Source organism: Halichoerus grypus, chromosome 13, assembly GCF_964656455.1.
Source record: "Halichoerus grypus chromosome 13, mHalGry1.hap1.1, whole genome shotgun sequence".
NCBI classification, from domain to species: Eukaryota; Metazoa; Chordata; class Mammalia; order Carnivora; family Phocidae; genus Halichoerus; species Halichoerus grypus.
In genome coordinates, this window is record NC_135724.1 from 80611513 (window position 1) to 80629041 (window position 17529).

At 49.9% G+C, this 17529-nt stretch overlaps 1 protein-coding gene across 1 annotated transcript in view; it reads right to left on the reverse strand.

Annotated features, from left to right (window-relative positions):
* The window catches only part of SRRM4 (serine/arginine repetitive matrix 4), a 150749-nt gene that overhangs the window by 44560 nt on the left and 88660 nt on the right, over nucleotides 1-17529 (reverse strand). The gene's annotated exons all lie outside the window — the stretch shown is intronic.

Consider the following 17529-nt stretch of genomic DNA (forward strand, 5'->3'; position numbering starts at 1 on the left):
TTTTTTTATGGGAGAGAGTGTGCACCTGAATGGGGGTGGGGAGGGGCAGGAGAGGGAGAAAGAGAATCTTATAACTCAGGGCTCCATCTCACAACCCTGAGATCATGACCTGAGCTCAAATCAAGAGCTGGATGCTGAACCAACTGAGTCACCCAGGTGCCCCAGGATAGGACAGATTCTTAACGTTAATCAAACATTCACACACCTCCTGATATTTCCCACCTTTCCTTGCAGTTAGGTTGGGACAATGAGAGATTATCTTGGCCACTGGTCTCTGGGTGGGAGTGACTTCTGGCTTGAGGCAATAAGGTCTGTGTACCTTCCCCAGCTCTCTCTCCCTCTATTGCAGTGATGTTGGAGGCCACATACCCTGAAAGGTGAAGCTACTTGGTGGAGGAGAGATGCCTGAGCCGCATCAGACTTTGTATGTTAGAAATAAGCCTTAGTTGGGTTAAGCCACTGAAATTTAGGGGCTTATTTGTTACTGCGGCATTGCTGGGCCTACCCTGACTGAACCACAGGGAGGGTCTGGAAACCAGTGTTTCACTTCCTTGCTCAAAACATAAGTGGAGGCTGGAGCATGATAGGATTAGTTCCAATTCCCCTTTACCTGTTCTGTCCCATTTCCCTGCCTTATCTCTGTATGGAATGGATATCTCTGGATTCAAACGCTGTTCACCGTTTAGTAGATAGAGGACTCAGTTTCTCTGTCTTGCATCCTCACTGATTAAGATAGGGAATAACATTAGTCCTTACATTGTTGAGTTGTTATGAAAATAAAATGAGATACCATAAAGCAAACAGAAAGGCTGTTCCATTTCCCTTTACTTCCTTGTGAACCAAACCTCCACTCTGGCGTCCCTAGCAGGTGGAAGGCTACCTAGTTGGGATGCAATCCCCATGAAGGCCTGAAGTTCCCTCCTCTGCCTCTGAGAAGAGCCCCAGGCAACTCTAGGAAGTTGCCTGAGTCTCACCTCCTTCTTTGAGTCCCGGAAAGGGGTTAGGAAGTTGCCTAGGTACTCAGTCTTTGAAAACACCGTCACTCACACCTCTGAGCCCCCAAACAAGAGGAGTCAGGAGTTGGAGAGGCAAAGGTGGATTTGGCACCATCCAGCAAACTCCCCTCCCTCCTCATCCTGCCCGCAGAGTCCAGATCAAGCACTGATCAAAGACATTAGTATTTCTCTTGTACCAAGCACCTGTAGCCAGTGCACCAAGACTGGTTTTATGACTCAGGGTGAATGCAGCTGATAAGCCCCCTGCTCCTTAGGGCTGCCCAGAGAGCAGGGCCAAACCCAGTCAATATTGAGGGAAGGGCAGCCAAACACATCCACGTCTGTCAGCTGCTTATCAGGGCATCTTTAGAAGCAGAGCTGAGAGAGGCTGCAAGCCCAGGAGGGATGGAGAGTCTTGTCAGGGCTGTCCAGCCCTCCTCACTGCCACCTCTGGGCTTCCAGAACTCCACGGTTCCCTACACCTCCTGCCCTGCTTCTCCTACTATGAGGGGTCCGTTCCCATGCCTCCAGTCTACTCATGTGTAATGCTGTCCTGACTCTTCTCAAACGACTCTGAGCTTGCCATGTCTGCCCAGCCCCCAGCAAGGCTTGCCTCTTCCCATGCTTGACCTGGCCTGGCCTAACCTGTGTTCCAGGCCAGTTCTAAGTGTGGGGCTGCAGCAAATAAGAGGGAGATGTCCTCTGTGATAATGGAGTTTACATTCTAGATGAGGAAGCAGGTATAAGCATATATGGAAGTAATAATATGACTTACTGGATGGTAATAAATTATGGAGAGAATAAGCCAGTGGAATGGGAGGGGGTGACTGTTCTTTTGTTCAGGGTATCAGGCAGGCCACTCTGAGGGTGTCATGGAATGGAGGCTTAAAGGATTAGGGACTAACCTTGCAGTTTGTGGTGGTTCTAAAATGTGTTCACAGATTCTTTGACAGCTCTGCCATCAAAAGATGAAACCCAATTTCCCTCCCCTTGAATACTGGCTGGGCTTAGTGATTCACTTTTAATGACCAGAAGGTAGTAGAAGCGATAATGTGTGATTTCCAAGACTAGGTCACAGAGGCAGCTTCTGCCTCGCTCCCTTTGGATTGATCACTTGAGGGAAGCTGCCGGCATGGTGTGAGGACACTCAGGCAGCCCTGTGGAGAAGCCCTTGTGAAGAACAGCTGAGGCTTCCTGCCAAAAGCCAAGCACCCACCAGCCACGTGGGCACGCCACCTTGGAATTGGACCCTTGAGCCCCAGTCAAGCCTCAGATGACACTGCGGCCCTGGCTGACATCGGACTGCAGTCCCATGTGAGATGGTCAGCCAGAGTCGTCCAGCCAAATTCTTGACTCGCAGAAACTGTGTGACATTGTTTGTTGCTGTTCTAAGCCACAAAGATGTGGCGGGATAATTTGCGGCCCGGTAACAGACAAGTTCTACACAGGTCATCTGCGGGAAGTGGGAAATGCACTCTAGGCAGAAGGAATGGCAGGTTCTTTATATACATGTAAAGAATGGCAAGCAGGGCTAGAGTGAACAGAGGGGAGACCAGAGATTGGGTCTTGTAGGTCATGAGACTCTGTGGCTGAGATGGAACGCCTTTTGAACAGGGGAGTGACCTGGTCCGGCTTAATTTTACAAGGATTGCTCACCAGTTGCTGAAGACACTGGACAGAGGGAGGAGCAACAGAGATGGGGAGACTAAGGCAACTGTCCAGGCTCTGATCAGTGGGTCAGGGATGAAGGTGATGAGATGTGGTCAGGTTCTGAGACTTGAAAGCAGAACTCACATCATTTGCTGCTGGTTAAACATGGGATGGGAGAGAATAAGGGAAAGGGGGGGTCAAGGATGATTCCAGGGTTTTGAGCCCAAGCAACAGGCAGGACAGAGTCCCCACTGATGAGGTGGAGATGCTGATGTTGGGAGCAGACTTCTGGGGCGATCTAAGCCCTGTTCTAGGATATGAGTCCCCTTGCTACTATGACTACAGCTCCAAATAGGCACTATGGACGTCTGATTGTCTTCTCTCACACTAGACTATGAGCTCCCTGGGAGGGGGACCGTGTCTCACCGCCCCAGGGCCCGCCGCGTGGTAAACACTCAACATTTGCTCAGTGAATAAATGAAAGAGCACATGCATTGGCTAAAGAGAACAGGCATTTGTTTCAAAAAGTTAGAAAGGGCTTTTGAGATGGCCTGAGTGAATCCCTCCATGTTACAGTTGGTGGAGATAAACCAGCCGCTGCCTCGGTCAACTCAGACAGCTCAGTCAATGCATTTTCTACTCTACCCCGTATTTCTCTTAGAAAAGTGATCAGTGAACTTATCAATGTATGAGTGTATTGCCCAGGAGGGCCTTAAGCTGGACGCACACAAGAATGGAATTTTGGACTCTGGGGCATTATAGGAAACCATTACACAAATCTGTATCAGAGACAAGCCCCAGATAGGAAAAAAAACAAAAAACCAAAAAAAACAACAAACTGATGCGAGCAATTTGGCAGAGAATTAATCCATGATGAGTATAAGTGCTGGCATTGTGTGGAAGGTCTCAGTGACTTCCGCTAACGGGGGGAGGAGGCATGGGTTATCTGCAGTGCAGGGACAGATGGGGAATGCTCCTGCCAGGCACTGGGGGACAGGGCTTAGGGTGAGGATGACGCCTCATCCATCACTGCTGGCATCAGGGATGGGCAAATCATGATGGTTTGATGAGGAAAGGTACGATGGAGTTGCTGCATTTATAATCTGACACTCCCTGACATGGTGGATGGTTCTCATTTTCTTTCTTTTTTTTTTTTTTTTTAAGATTTTATTTATGTATTTGAGAGAGAGAGAGCACAAGCAGGCCAAGAGGCAGAGGGAGAGGGAGAAGCAGGCTCTCCGCTGAGCAGGGAGCCTGATGTGGAGCTCGATCCCAGGACTCTGAGATCATGACCTGAGCCGAAGGCAGATGCTTAACTGACTGAGCCACCCAGGCGCCCCTAGTTCTTATTTTCTATAGCATTTCTGTAGCACCTTCCTTGCAGTAGGTACCCATTCTGGGATCTTGCAATAAAACAAACAAAAAACAAACAAAACCAGAATTAATTCTTCTACCTGGCAGACAGGGAGTTGTGAGGGATGGAAGAAAGGAAAACTCCACAATATCATAGAACTTTTAAGATCCTTTTTTAAGATGTTCTGACACGTTGCTTCTCTGCTTTCTTAAAACTGAAAGAGACTCAAAGACCATGTAGTCCCAGGTTTCTAAAACCTTGCACACCTTCAGAGGCTCCCAAGAAGCTGGTAAAAATGCAGACGTCTCAGTCCCATCCCAGCCATAATAAATACAAGTCTCAAAGGGGTGAAGCCAGGAAATATGCATCTTAAAGAAACATCCCTGGTAATCTCGCCTCCTCTGGATTAAGAGGAAGTCCTAACCGATTACCAGAACTAAAAGGCTCTGCCTGACCTGGCTTCTGCTCCCACTCTAGACCCCATCTGCTATCCTCCTCTCTGTCCCTTACTCTGCTCGAGCCACATGGCTTCCTGGCTGTCCCTCACATGGAACAGGGCCTTTGCTCAGAGCCTTTGCCCTTCTGTTCCCTCCACCTGGCATGCTGTTCCTACAGTTCTTCGCAAGGCCACTTCCTTCCTTTCATCCAAATGTCAGCTCCTCAGAGAGGCCCTCTCTGACCCGCTCTTTGATTGTGCCCCTCTGTTCATCACTGCCTCCAGCACAGGAGTCTGCTCTGCCTTCCTCCAGGACATTTGTTACTATTTGAAATGACCATTTTATATGTTTATTTGCTAACCATTTGTCTTCTGGATGCCAACGTGAGCTTCATGAGAGTGGGAACTCGCCTCTTTTCTCACCACTGAATCCCCAGGGATATAGTGCCTGGCACAGTGTGCTTTTTGGCTCAATAAACATTTGTTGAATGAATGACTGGATGGATGGATGGATACATGATGACTGATCCCGTGTGGGAACCTCTCCTATGTATAAAGAAGCAGTGGTCCAAGGAGAGGGGCCCGTCGGAGGTCACCCAGCATTTCAGCGGACTCAGACCTCAGCCATGGTGCCCCCTCTTCCCCACGGCACCCCCACCCCTCTTCCTTCCCTGCCTCCCGCTCTGCATCCTTGAAGGGCTTTTAAGAAAAATTCTGTGTTTTCTCTTGGCTGAGGAGTCCCGGCAGCTGCCTCGTTTTTTACCACACGGCCCTTCGATGTTGCATTAAAAAAAAAAAAGCACTTAAAAGGAGGCGAGATCTTCAGGGGACAGCTAAAACAGTGCAGTCGAGGGCCTGCACACTCCACTTCACAGAGGGAGGGAGGGGACCGCGCTTGCTGAATTCCTCAAGGCCTTCCCACTCCGTTCCTGCTAATCAGCGACCTGGAGCTTAGATGCTGCTCTCCGTAGTCATGGCAACCAGCAGATTCCCAGCCTCTGATAAAAGTCAGGCCTGAACTTTCTACAAAACTCTCCAAGATGCGCGGCTCCCTAGCTGCTTCCTTGCTTCTTGCATCAAAGCGCCCTGCTCCCAGCCAAGTGCTCATCCGGCCCTGAGTTGGGTACAGATCCTCCTCGTGCCCCAAGCCCCAGATTTAGTTAAACACCGACTGGGGAATCAGAGACAAACAGCGGTGGAGGGGAGCAGAAAGGGACCCCCCCAGCCCTGGCACTCCTCTGTACAGAGTGGGGAAACTAAGGCCCCAAGTGCAAGGGGACTTGGCCAAGGCCACACAATGAGTGACTCATGTCTGAGCTGTGGCTGGAACTGTGGCCTTTTGTCCCTGAGTCCAGTGCTCTTTCCATGTCACCTAATCATAGTGGCAACCAACATTTATCACGCACCTGCGCCGTGCCAGACACCAGGACCACACACCATCTCCGTTAAGCTTCCACAGAAAGCTAGGAACAGGCGTGGGCATCCCTACTGAGAACCGGGGATAGTGAAGCAGCAAGAACACTCGCTGGCCTGCCTGTTGATAGGAATCAATAGAGGAAAAGGGAGAGAAATCTGGAAAACACTTTGAACATGTAAGGAAGTAGTAAGTGGGAGTAGAGGGTGAATCCTGGTAATTTCATTGCGAGACAGGGACTTGCTTTATATGTTTGGAGAAGGGGCTGTATCTCAAGTTTGGCTTGAATGTTATATTCCACAAAGAGGAATGGTGTTTGCTCATTGGATTGGGGACACTTTTTGCCTCCGTCCCATCCCACTAATAGCTTCTCCTGGGTGTAGAGCACTAATCGAGTGTCTCAGCTGATGTTGATGACCCTCTGTAAGGTACACAGTTTAGCGAACTTCTCCCCATTTCACAGGTGAAGGCACTGAGACCTGGAGAGGCAAAGGGTCTTGCTTTCCATCCAAGGCTCATGCCCCAGGTTCTTGTTCTGCACTTGCATTCAGGCCTGTGAATGGTCCATCCTTGTCCCCGCACTTAGCCAGACACCTACAATCTGCCTGTTTCAGTAGAGAATGAGGGCCCACACTCTCAGCTCATGAGTCCACCAGAAAGCTCAAGGCTTATCATGGGGCGGACCCAGCCCACAGACAAGATGCATCTGGCTAATTTGTGCCTTGGTTCCTGGGGCTTCAGTCCTGGCCTGAGGTCTTGGTACCAAGTCCTTTCAAGGTTAATTAAGCTTGGTGAGGGGTCACCTAGAGAAGCTGTGACTCTTTGAGCTTTGCAGTCATGGCTAGGAAGAGTATCAGAGCTTGGGGGACTGGGGATTCCCAAGAGCCACTGAGGGAGACATCAGGGAGTTAGTAATGTTCATCCTGGTAGGAACTGAATGAGAAATGAGAAGTGTTAAGAAGCTGGCATCTCCCTCATTATTTCATTCCTTTATGCAAAGGTTGTTTGCTGAACACCTACTTGGTGTCAGATTTCAAGGACCGAAAAGTAACTAAGACTTGCTCTGCCCTCTGCCTGGAAGGGGAAGACAGATCCCTCAACTGGGAATTACAGTACGGTATAGTAATCTCAGAGGGCCATGAAACCAGAGAGAGAGCACCTAGTCCAGCCTTGGCATGTGGGCAGGTGGCCATGGAAGGCTTCCTAGAAGATGTATGGAAACTGCTCAGGAGACTGGAGTGCAAAGGACATGGCAGTGAACTTCGAGTAACTGCAGAGGAGGCGGATGTGAGCCAGATGAGACAGAGGGGTGGGAGGGTAGAAAGCAAGAGGGGAGACCGGTTTATTTCACTGAGCAAAATACCCTTGAGGTCCATCCACGTTGCCACAAACAGCAGGGTCTCCTTCTTTTTCACGACTGAATAGTATTCCATCGTGTAGACATAACACATTCTTTTTATCCACTCACCCACTGATGGACACTGATGGTGCTTCCATGTCTTGGCTACTGTCAATAACACTGCAGTGGACATGGGGTGCGGGGGAAAAAGAAGCTGAGACTGGGGAGGAGGACAGGGGCTGGGTCCTTCAGGGTCAGGTGGGGGACAGACAGGTGCTTCTCACACTTTTCTGTGCACGTGAAGCCCCTGGAGATTGTGTTGGGATGGAGGGACTGACTCAGCAGGTCTGGGTTAGAGCCCGAGCTTCTGTCCTTCTAACCAATGCCCAGGGGCTGCTGCAGCTCCTGGAACCACTTTGAATAACCAGACTGTAGATTTTACAAAGGATTCGGACCCGACCCTGAGGGCTGGCCAACACAGACAAGCACAGCCCTCTAGCACACTCTCTCTTCCGGCAGGATGACAATGGTTTAGTTCAGCTCTCAGGGCTGAGAGCGTGTGAGTGTGTGAGCGTGAATGTGTGTGTGCGGTAAACACTCTTGTATATCAAAAACTGTCCAGTTCCCAAGTTCAGGTCAAAGGACAAAAGAACCATATGGAGAAAAATCAGCTCAGCATTTCTTACCAGCTCAGCCAAGCAGGTCAGACCCCCAACATGCCTGGGTTGTGGACTCTCAACACTGAACACATCCATCCTCTGCCCTCCCATCAACCCCAAATTCAGCCAGTCATTTCTCCCTCCTCAGGCTGGCCTGTCGATGGCCTATTTGCCTAGGGAGAGAGGGCAAATGGTGGAGAGGGGGACTTCATTTGATTCTTGGGACTGCCTGGCAGGCAGGCTGCCCCCAACTTGGGAAATGGCCGAGTTCCAAAATGCTGTGGTTTTCTACTTGAATGCAAAAAGTAATTCGGTGATGCTGAGAAAGTGCATAGGTCCTGGGGTCCTACTGACCCGGGTTCAAGCCCTAAACCCGCCCAGCTGCATCACCACAGGCAAGAATAACATCTCTGGCTCCAGCCCAGGGCACCCTCAGGACTTTCTACCAGCTGGAATTGCAGACAGGGTTTAGATTTCTCCAAGGAGTGTGAGTGGCTGACTATATTTTCTTGCCAGGGGAGGGCCTGTGCTAGGTGAGTCCCTTTGGGCATCGTTACAGCCACTGCTGGAGGAGGTACCAGGCAAGCAAGATCTGCTGGGAACAGGACAGAAGTCTCCAGCCCAGGGTAGGAGGAGCCTTGATTCAAGAGCCAAGTAAAGACTGGTCCCAAGAAGTCCCAAGAAGCGCCACCAGGCACTTATTCAGTTATTCTTCATTCAGTCACTGATTCAACAAATATTTACTGAGCACCTACTATGTGTAGGCCATGTTCTAGGCACTGGAGACAAAACAAAGAACAAGGCAGAAACAATCCCTATTTGGTGGAGCTTGCATTCTACTGGGATGGGCAGAGGGTAGAGGAGCAGAAAATACACATAATTAAGTGGTAAATACACAGGCTATTGGAAGATGCAGAGAAGAGAAATGGAGGATAAGGAAAACTGGGAATGCTACTGGGAGAGGGCTGGAATTTTAAATGGGGTGATCAGAGGAGGCCTCCTTGAGAAGGTTAACATCTGAGCAAGACTTGAAGGTGCTGAGGGAGGGAGCCTTGTGCCTGCCAGGGAGTAAAGCATGATAGGCAGAGGGCATGACCAATGCAAAGGCCCTGAGGTAGGAACACACTAGCTGCACTGTGGCTAGAGCTGAGTGAGTAAGCAGGACAAAATTTGGGGGGTGGGGTATCAGAGAAGTAATGAGGGATCAGATCATGGACAGGTTGGTGGACTACTGCAAGAACTTGACTTTTTCTCTGAGTGAGAGGAGAAGCCAGTGGAGGGTTCCAAGAAGAGAAATGATGAGATCTGACTTAGGCTTAAAGGGTCTCTGGAGGCTTGCTGAGTCTAGTGGGCCAGGGAGCTGGGACCAATGTAGGAAGACCAGCTGGGATGGTTGCAACAACCCACCCAAGAGAAGATGGTGGCCGGGGTCCCTGTTATCATTGCTGTAGTGGGGAGAAGTGGTCAGATTCTGGACACAGACTGAAGTTGGAACCAATGGAGTTTGCTCATGGATTGGCTATATGGCAGTGTGAACAAAAGGGGTCAAGGGTAACTCCAAGGTTTTGCTCTGAGCAACTGAGGGGATGGAGCTGCTGGTTACTAAGTTGGGGATGGTTGCAGGGGAAGAAGGGTGTTTGGGATGCCAACTAGACACCCATGTGGAAGTGGTAAGTAGCAGCTCAGTACCCAAGACTGGAGTTCAAAGAAGACGTTAGCACTGGGGAAGTGCATTTGGGAGAGGTTGGCATTTAGATGGCATTTAAGGCCATGGGATCGGATCTTCTTGGGGGTGAGATGGAGCATCTCAAAAGAGTGAGGTGGGAAGCTGAGGAAGGAAGTAAGCTCCATGCCAGTGAGGTTTTGGAATAACAAGATGGCTCAATGGGAGTGTCCCAGGCTGGTGGACTGGCTCTTAAAATACACAGTTGACCATTGAGCAACATAGGGGGTGCGGGGCGCTGATCCCCATGTAGTTGGAAATTCATGTATCACTTTTGACTCCCCTAAAACTTAACTATTAACAGCCTGCTGTTGACCAGTTTGCCTTATCAATAACAAAAACAGTCGGTTAACACGTATTTTGTATATTATATGTACTCTAGACTGTATTCTTACAATAAAGTAAGCTAGAGTAAAGAAAATAAGAACATCATAAGGAGGCGCCTGGGTGGCTCAGTCCATTAGGGCGTCTGCCTTCGGCTCAGCTCATGATCTCAGGGTCCTGGGATCGAGCCCCGCGGCGGGCTCCCTGCTCAGCGGGGAGTCTGCTTCTCCCTCTCCCTCTGCCCCTCCCTCCCCCTGCTCATGCGCTCTCTCAAATAAATAAATAAAATCTTAAGAAAAAAAGAACATCATAAGGAAAATACATCTATAGGACTATGCTGTATTTATGGAAAAGAATCCAGATAGAAGTGGATCCTGTGTGGTTGTTTGGGCTGCTCACTGGTCAGCTGTGCTCATAAAGCATCTGACTCCTCCCATTCATTCATTCCTCAGCTAGCCCTTAATTCTGGTAAGCATCATTTTACTTCTGGTGGAGGGTCATTTCAAGACGCTCCAGACGTCCTCTTTCCCCCACGGAGGCCTTCCTCAGTCCAGAGGAAGACGTGGGTCAGGTTCAGGAACTCTCAGGAGTGAAAGTGACCCAGGAAAGGAGAGGTCCTGAGGAGAGAGAGGGCAAGGCTGGAGGAACACGTGCACAGAGCGGGCAGCGTGACTGGTCCGGAGAGGGTGGGTAGAGCATGGTGATCAGATTCATCAAACAGACTCTGCCTGGCCACTCACCAGCTGGGTGACCTTGGGCAAATCTCCTCACCTCTCTGGTGAAACACGAATCACATGCACCTCAGGGGGCCGTCATGAGACTAAAATGGCGTGATGCACACCCAGCGCTTACATGGCAGCACTTTAAATCCCAGCCACGCTTTCTAGGGCAGGTCACATTGTTCTCCAGCCTCACTGCTGACTCTGATCCCCTCTCCCCAGACAGCCCAAGGCAAAGGATTCTGGGAAAGGAAAGGGCAGGGAGGTTGGTGTGCCCTTGAGTGTCTCAGGAACTCCTTCCTACCCCGGGACCTTGGCTCTCCACCACCAAGCTAAGTGGCTACTTCAGAACCTAGCAATGGCCCATTCCATGCTATGTCTCGGCGTCTTTCTGTCTCAATAGCCCAGGGATGAATTTGTCTCTCCCTGCTGTCCCAGGGCCACCCACTGGACTCCGTCATCAGCTAGAACTACAGTTGCGGGTCATGGGGCATCTGAGAGTATGGTGCAATTAGGACTCTGTGTTCCTGCAGACACACACACACACACACACACGCACACACACGCACGTGCCCGCGTCTCCTTCCCCGGGCTGAGGTTTGGAAGAAAATTCCTAACAAGCAGAGAGTAAGCTGCCACTGAAATCTGCAGAGAGGACAGAACAGACAAGCCACAAATCTCGATGGCAGGTGGCGAGCAGGCGGTGAGCTCCTGAGGTCTGGGCTCGTTAGTTTTAAAATAACACAGCACAGCAGTGAGATAAAGGGCTTCAGTGGGGGAAGCCGTCAGACACCGTGCCTCACACTACTGGAACCACCGGAGGGGCCCCATCCCTCCTCCTGCGTCACAGAAACGCAGATCGCCAGCCAGGGCAGTGGCTGAGCGGCCAGATCACAGGGTCGGAGCTTGTCAGAGCGAGGCCAAGCCTTGGGGGGCTTTGACCCCAGGCCTGGAGAAGCCGAGGTCCGGAGGGGTTTGTGGGGGGTGGCAAGTGCTACACTCAAAGACACTCGGCAAATTAGGAGCTGAGCAGGGACCACCACTCGGTTCCTTTGCTGCTGTACTCTGTAAAGGCTGTGCTCTTGGCCAGATCCTAATCGGATGGGAATATTGGCTGCAAATGCCAGGTGCCCCCTTCCAGAAGGTTATGTCCATCCCTGGGTGGGGCAGGAAGGCGGTCCACAGCCGATGACTAACTGACATACAAGTACAAAGACCTGCCCCCTTGCCTCAAAGTAGGACTAATCTAGGGTGTAGTGCACACTCCAGAGCTCCCCCTGGGATCAGGCTGAGGCTACACTCCGGTCGAAAGTACGTTTTCCCTTTGCTTTCCGCCCCTGCCCTAACCCGCTTCCTCACTTTCTTTCTCCTGAGAGCGTACCCTCCCTAGGTCATGTGACCCCAATCTCTGTCTTGGGCTTTATTTCTCCTGAATTCCATCAAAGACATAGACTCAGACCAAGTTTTTCCTCTATCAAATGACTAAATGCAAAAACAACGGTTAGTTAAGTACTGTATCTTCCAGAATCAGACAGACAGGGGTTTGAATCTCTACTTTGCTACTTCCGGGGTGTGTGACCCACAGGAAGTTAAATTTATTATCATCAAGCCTTAGTTTTCCCATCTGAGGATGGGAAATGTTAATGGAGTTAATATTACCTGCCTCATAAGGTGGTTGTAAAATGCTTAGCACATTTCCCAGACACATAAGAAATGCTCAGTATATGTTATTTGATGATGGTGACGATGATAAGGATGGAGCCAGAATGGAGAGGTTGGTCCATCAGAATTCCACCAATCAGCAGAAAGCTCTCAGAAGACTCCGCCCCTGCAGTTTCAGCACCAATCACCAGCGAGTTCTCAAGCCACACCCCTTCCATCTACCCACTCCCACCCCCCTCCTTGAGGCTTGTCCCAGAGGCCCCATCCTTTGCCATTATGGTTCTTCTCTGACAAAGGATTCCCTGTGGGAGGGAGGGCGCTCTGGAGGGAGCAGACGTCTGGCTTTACACAGTAGTGGCCATTTCTCAATGCCAGCCCAGGCATCCAGCTGTCCCACCTGTAGGAAATGGCTCCTCCACAGTAATTCTGATTAAGGAGTTGATGGGAAAGGTCTGTCCCTCCACTGGGACTTTTATCTGCTTCTTAAAAGTCAAACCCATTACCGCAGGATTGCGGGTTTATTAGAGAGCTTTATCTTTATTAGGCGGTCAGTTTTGTGATTATTGGCCACCAACTCTGATAGGTTCCCCTCAGCTCCAGGAGGACTTGGGAGCAGGGGTGGGTGGTGACAGGTACACAGGACATCTCAGGAGGTGTCAGGAGATCTTGGGACAGCCCCTCCCTAGCACACAGGCAGAGGTCTTTTTAAGCTCTGAGGTTTCTCCCCAAGCTCATGGACCATGGGCAGCCACTGAACAACCAGGAGCCACCCAAAGCTTTGGAATCAGGCAGCCCTGAGCTTGGAACTAGTTCTGCCATTTTCAAGCTGTGATCTTGGACAAGTCATTTCTCTTCTGCAGAACAGGGTTAATGATAACGTCCAGCTTGTAGAGATGATGCATGTAAAGTGCTTAACACCATTCCTGGTGCAGAGTAAGCACTTAATCAATGTTAGCTGTCATTGTAATTGTAATTATTCATTGTAAATAGACTTTGGGACACAGGTGCCCAACTTCTGTCTTTGCTCTAGCTGATCCCTCTGCCCACAGTGCCCCTTCTTCCTCCCTCTGTAAAAAGAAACCCACCCATTCTTCCAGGTTCAGCTCAATGATCTTACCCTCCTTTTCTGAACCTCCACTGCCCATCCCCCAGAGGGAGCACATTCCTTTTTTTTTTTTTGAAAGATTTTATTTATTCATTTGAGAGAGTGAGTGAGCAAGAGAGCACGAGCGGGGGGAGGGGCAGAGGCAGAGGGAGAAGCAGACTCCCTGAGCTGGGAGCCTGGATATCAGGTTCCATCCTGGGACTCTGGAATCATCACCTGAGTTGAAGGCAGACACTTAACCAACTGAGCCACCCAGGTGCCCCAGGAGCACATTCTTTACTCCACCATGCTCCTAAACTCTTTGTAAATCCCTCCAAGATATTACAACATGACCTTGAGCAAGGCCTCTCCTCTATTTTGGCCTCGGTTTTCTCATTTTGACAATGGGGATAATACCTTATATACTGAGGTGGTTGTGGAAAATATATATTCATTAAACTAAGCACAATGTCAGATTATTGTAACTATAATTGCAACACTTATTTTTTTAAAAAAGATTTTATTTATTTATTTGGCAGAGAGAGACACAGAGAGAGAGGGAACACAAGCAGGGGGAGTGGGAGAGAGAGAAGCAGGCTTCCTGCTGAGCAGGGAGCCCAATGTGGGGCTCGATCCCAGGACCCTGGGATCATGACCTGAGCCGAAGGCAGATGCTTAACGACTGAGCCACCTAGGCGCCCTTGCAACTCTTATTGAAAGAGGCTTGATAGCTCCAATATGAGAAAGAATTTCTGCTTGATGAGGAGTCTTACGGCTTATCCTTTCCCCCTCTGAGGAGTGCATGGCTTCCAAGCTGCCTGGGATAGCTTGGGACCCTGAAGACCAGCCCCAATCACCTCTGAAGAACCTGTCCAATTATAAGATTTCATAAGTCAGAGTCTTCCTTGGGTCTAAATCATTCCCAGCTTCTGACCTTTTTCTGAACACATTGGGGATGGCATAGTAGGGCTCAGAACCTACCAACATGGCCCGTGAGCCCCCAATTTAAGGATGAGAGTTGTCACCTACAAACCCATCTTCTGGGTGCACAAGCTGAAGTTTGGGCGTACTGACTTCTCTAACTCACTGTGTTAAAGACACTGGACCTCACATTTATTGAGCACCTACAATGATGATTCAGGCACTTCATCATTTAAAACTCATTATTTCATATAAGTCCTACAATAAACCCTTGGGATGGGTAGAGTACGGGTTGGTTTTAGATGAGAAAACAGAGGTTCAGAGAGGTCTAGTGACTCGCCTAAGGACACACAGCAAGCAAGTGAGGGAACCCAGAGTTCTCAAGGAAATGTGGCTGGGTTTCCCTGGTCTCCAGACTAAGTACGGCTACATGGTCCAGACTGTGTTTACCCAGCTTTTGGGGTAACTGTGTCCCTTTCTACTGCTGACCATGTCTTCGCCACTCCCATGCTGACTGGTACTCTGTCTTCTTCCTATTTCCTCGCCTGCACCCGGTTCCCCGGCCGCTGTCTGCAGTCTATTGACCGACACACTCAATCAATCAGCCAGCTTGCTCCGACAGCTAAAAAACACCCCGTCGACCAATTTCCCCTCCAGCGCCTTTCTGCGGACCATGAAACCTCACTAATTTGGAATTTGCAATGATTTCTGACACAGAACCTGCATTTCTCATTCCGGTAAAAAACTGTCTGAATGAAATGTCATCACATGAACCCTGGAGGTTTCTGAGCAAGGTCCCGGCAGCCAAAAGGCCCCTTTGCCACTTCCTCCTCTTTGTTTCTGTTCCCGATTTCTTCCGCCAGTGTCCATTTTTATGTTGGATCCTAACTGACAGCACCATTATAAATGCTACTAGTACTGGTAATAACGGTGGCTATTCACGGAGCACCTGTCAGCTAAGTGCCAGGCACCGTGGTAGGTGCTTTGCATTTGTTGACTCTGGCAAGTCTTCCCCACAATTATTTGAGGCTGGTACAGTTATCAACCCCATTTTACCAATGAAGAAACTGAGGCAAGAGGAGAACAGGCTAATAGGTGGGAGAGAGAGGATTTGAACACAGTCTGCCTCCAGAATCCATGGTCTGAACCCTTGGAGCATAGTGCCTTTGGGGCTGGGTACTGGGGGAGCCACTTGTGGACCCTGTGAACCCCAAAGTGTCTCCTGCTTTGGGCTTCTGAAAGCATCATGCAATGAGACAAGAGAGCTTTGTGTCCTACAGCTGCGAGATCGATGTCTATGCCCAGGGCTTAGTAGTCGTGGAAAAGCTGCCTCCTGACTCCATCACCATGGGCAGTCCTGAAAGACACAGAGCCTTCAAAAGAAACTGGTGGCAAAGACTTTGAGACGGATCTTTCCTAGGTTCAAAATCCTGTTTGAGGGTGTTGGCCCTTAGGGACCCACCACTGACCCAAAGATCTGGTTTCTTCCTACAGATATTTTCCTATATGCTAGTGGTAGAGATGAGAAACATGCAACCAGAAAGCTATATGCTGTCCCACTCATAACTTTCTTGTGCAAAGGCCCTGTGGCATCCTTTTGCATAAGCCCAGAGTGGACTTGCCTTTGTAGATTTGCAGTAGGGCATCCTCCTTTTCATAGAGGGAGACACTGGCCACTCAGATTGCTTTAGGAATATGGTTTGAGTGGGAAAGAAAGGTATCCTATTAAAAAAAAAAATCACTGAAACGGCTTGATCCTACCAATTACCCATGGGGCTGGTGGAGTATAGACAGAGCCTGGGTTCCCTGAACAAATCTCTCAGTGTCTGGTGGTGGGAGCTGAGGTCTGAGACAGGTGTGGGGGCCTGGCACACAGACTCCTCAGCCATAATGATGCTGCCTCCCTAGGAACTGCATATTCATGGTCCCCTTTTTACTTGCACCCGGCTAAGACTATTCCCAGGAACATATAAAATGTGTCCAGATGTGTGTGTGTATCAGGCAGGGTGGAGCCTGGACCCAGATGTTCTCAGTATCAAGATGTGTCACGTGGCAGGGTCAGTTCTGGCTGAGTGACCATGCAATTCATAGTCCAAACCAGGACACTGGGGATTAAAAAAGGTGCTCAGTGCCCTGGAGGTATATGGTCATCCTAATTATCTCCTGTTTTGGAACTTGAGACTTGAAGGTCAACTGTCCCCTCCATGAAGGGCCTCTGGCACCTCAAACCTAACATCTGCAAACCTCACTGCCCCCCCCCACTTTCCTCCAGCTCCCCCTTCTACCTCCTCACCCAAGTGGTGGCCTGGCCATCACCCTGGATCCCCTCTGTCTCATATCTGACCACTCTCACTTCAGAGCACCTTGGCGCCCATCTTCTCTCCACCTCCTCTGCCACCCCCGGTCCAAGCCGGCTTTCTCTCTCGCCCAGACAGCGGTGGCAGCGTCCTCCATCCCCCCGGCCCTGTCCAGCCCACTCTCCACGCAGCAGGCAGGGGCTTCTTCCAAACGCAGGTGTGAGCATGTCACTCCCTTCGGCAGAGCCCTGAGAAGCAAGTCCCAACTTCTCCATGTGGCTCTGGTGGCCTTCAAGGTCCGTGGTGGTGCTCTCCAGGTCTGTCATTCTCTGAGGCTTCTCAGCCATTGTGCTCAAACCACCGGGGGCCCTTGTAGGGCCTTGTTCTCTCTGTCAGAAGCAACCTAAGGGCACAGCCTGGAGCCTGACGGCGGGGTTCGAACCCTGGTCTTGCCCCTCTGTGAGCTTGGACAATCGACTTCACCTCTCCGGGCCTTACTTCTTCATCTATAAGATATGGATAGTAATAGTACCTGCCTCATAGGGTTATTTCATGGATTAATTGTGGATCTATGTAAAGCTCTTGGAACAGTGCCTGGCACACACAGTAAGTGCTCTGTGTTTACTACTTAAGAAATGACATCTCTTACGTTGCCTTCTTTGACTTGAGGACCTTTTGTCCGTTTTTCAGATTTCAACTTAGAATGTCACCTCCTCTGGGAAGCCTTCCTAGACTACTAAGTCTGTTGTGTTCCTTCTCTATGCTCACAATATCCTTCCATTGCAATTGTCTATTTAACTCTCCATCCCCCCACCCCCACCAGACTGTGAGTCATTTGACGGAGAGTCTGAGCCTTTTGCTACATTGTATCCTCAGTACCTAGGAAAGTGCCAGGCCCATTGTGTATCTTCAATAAATATTGGTTGGATGGGAGAACTGAATGGATAAAGAG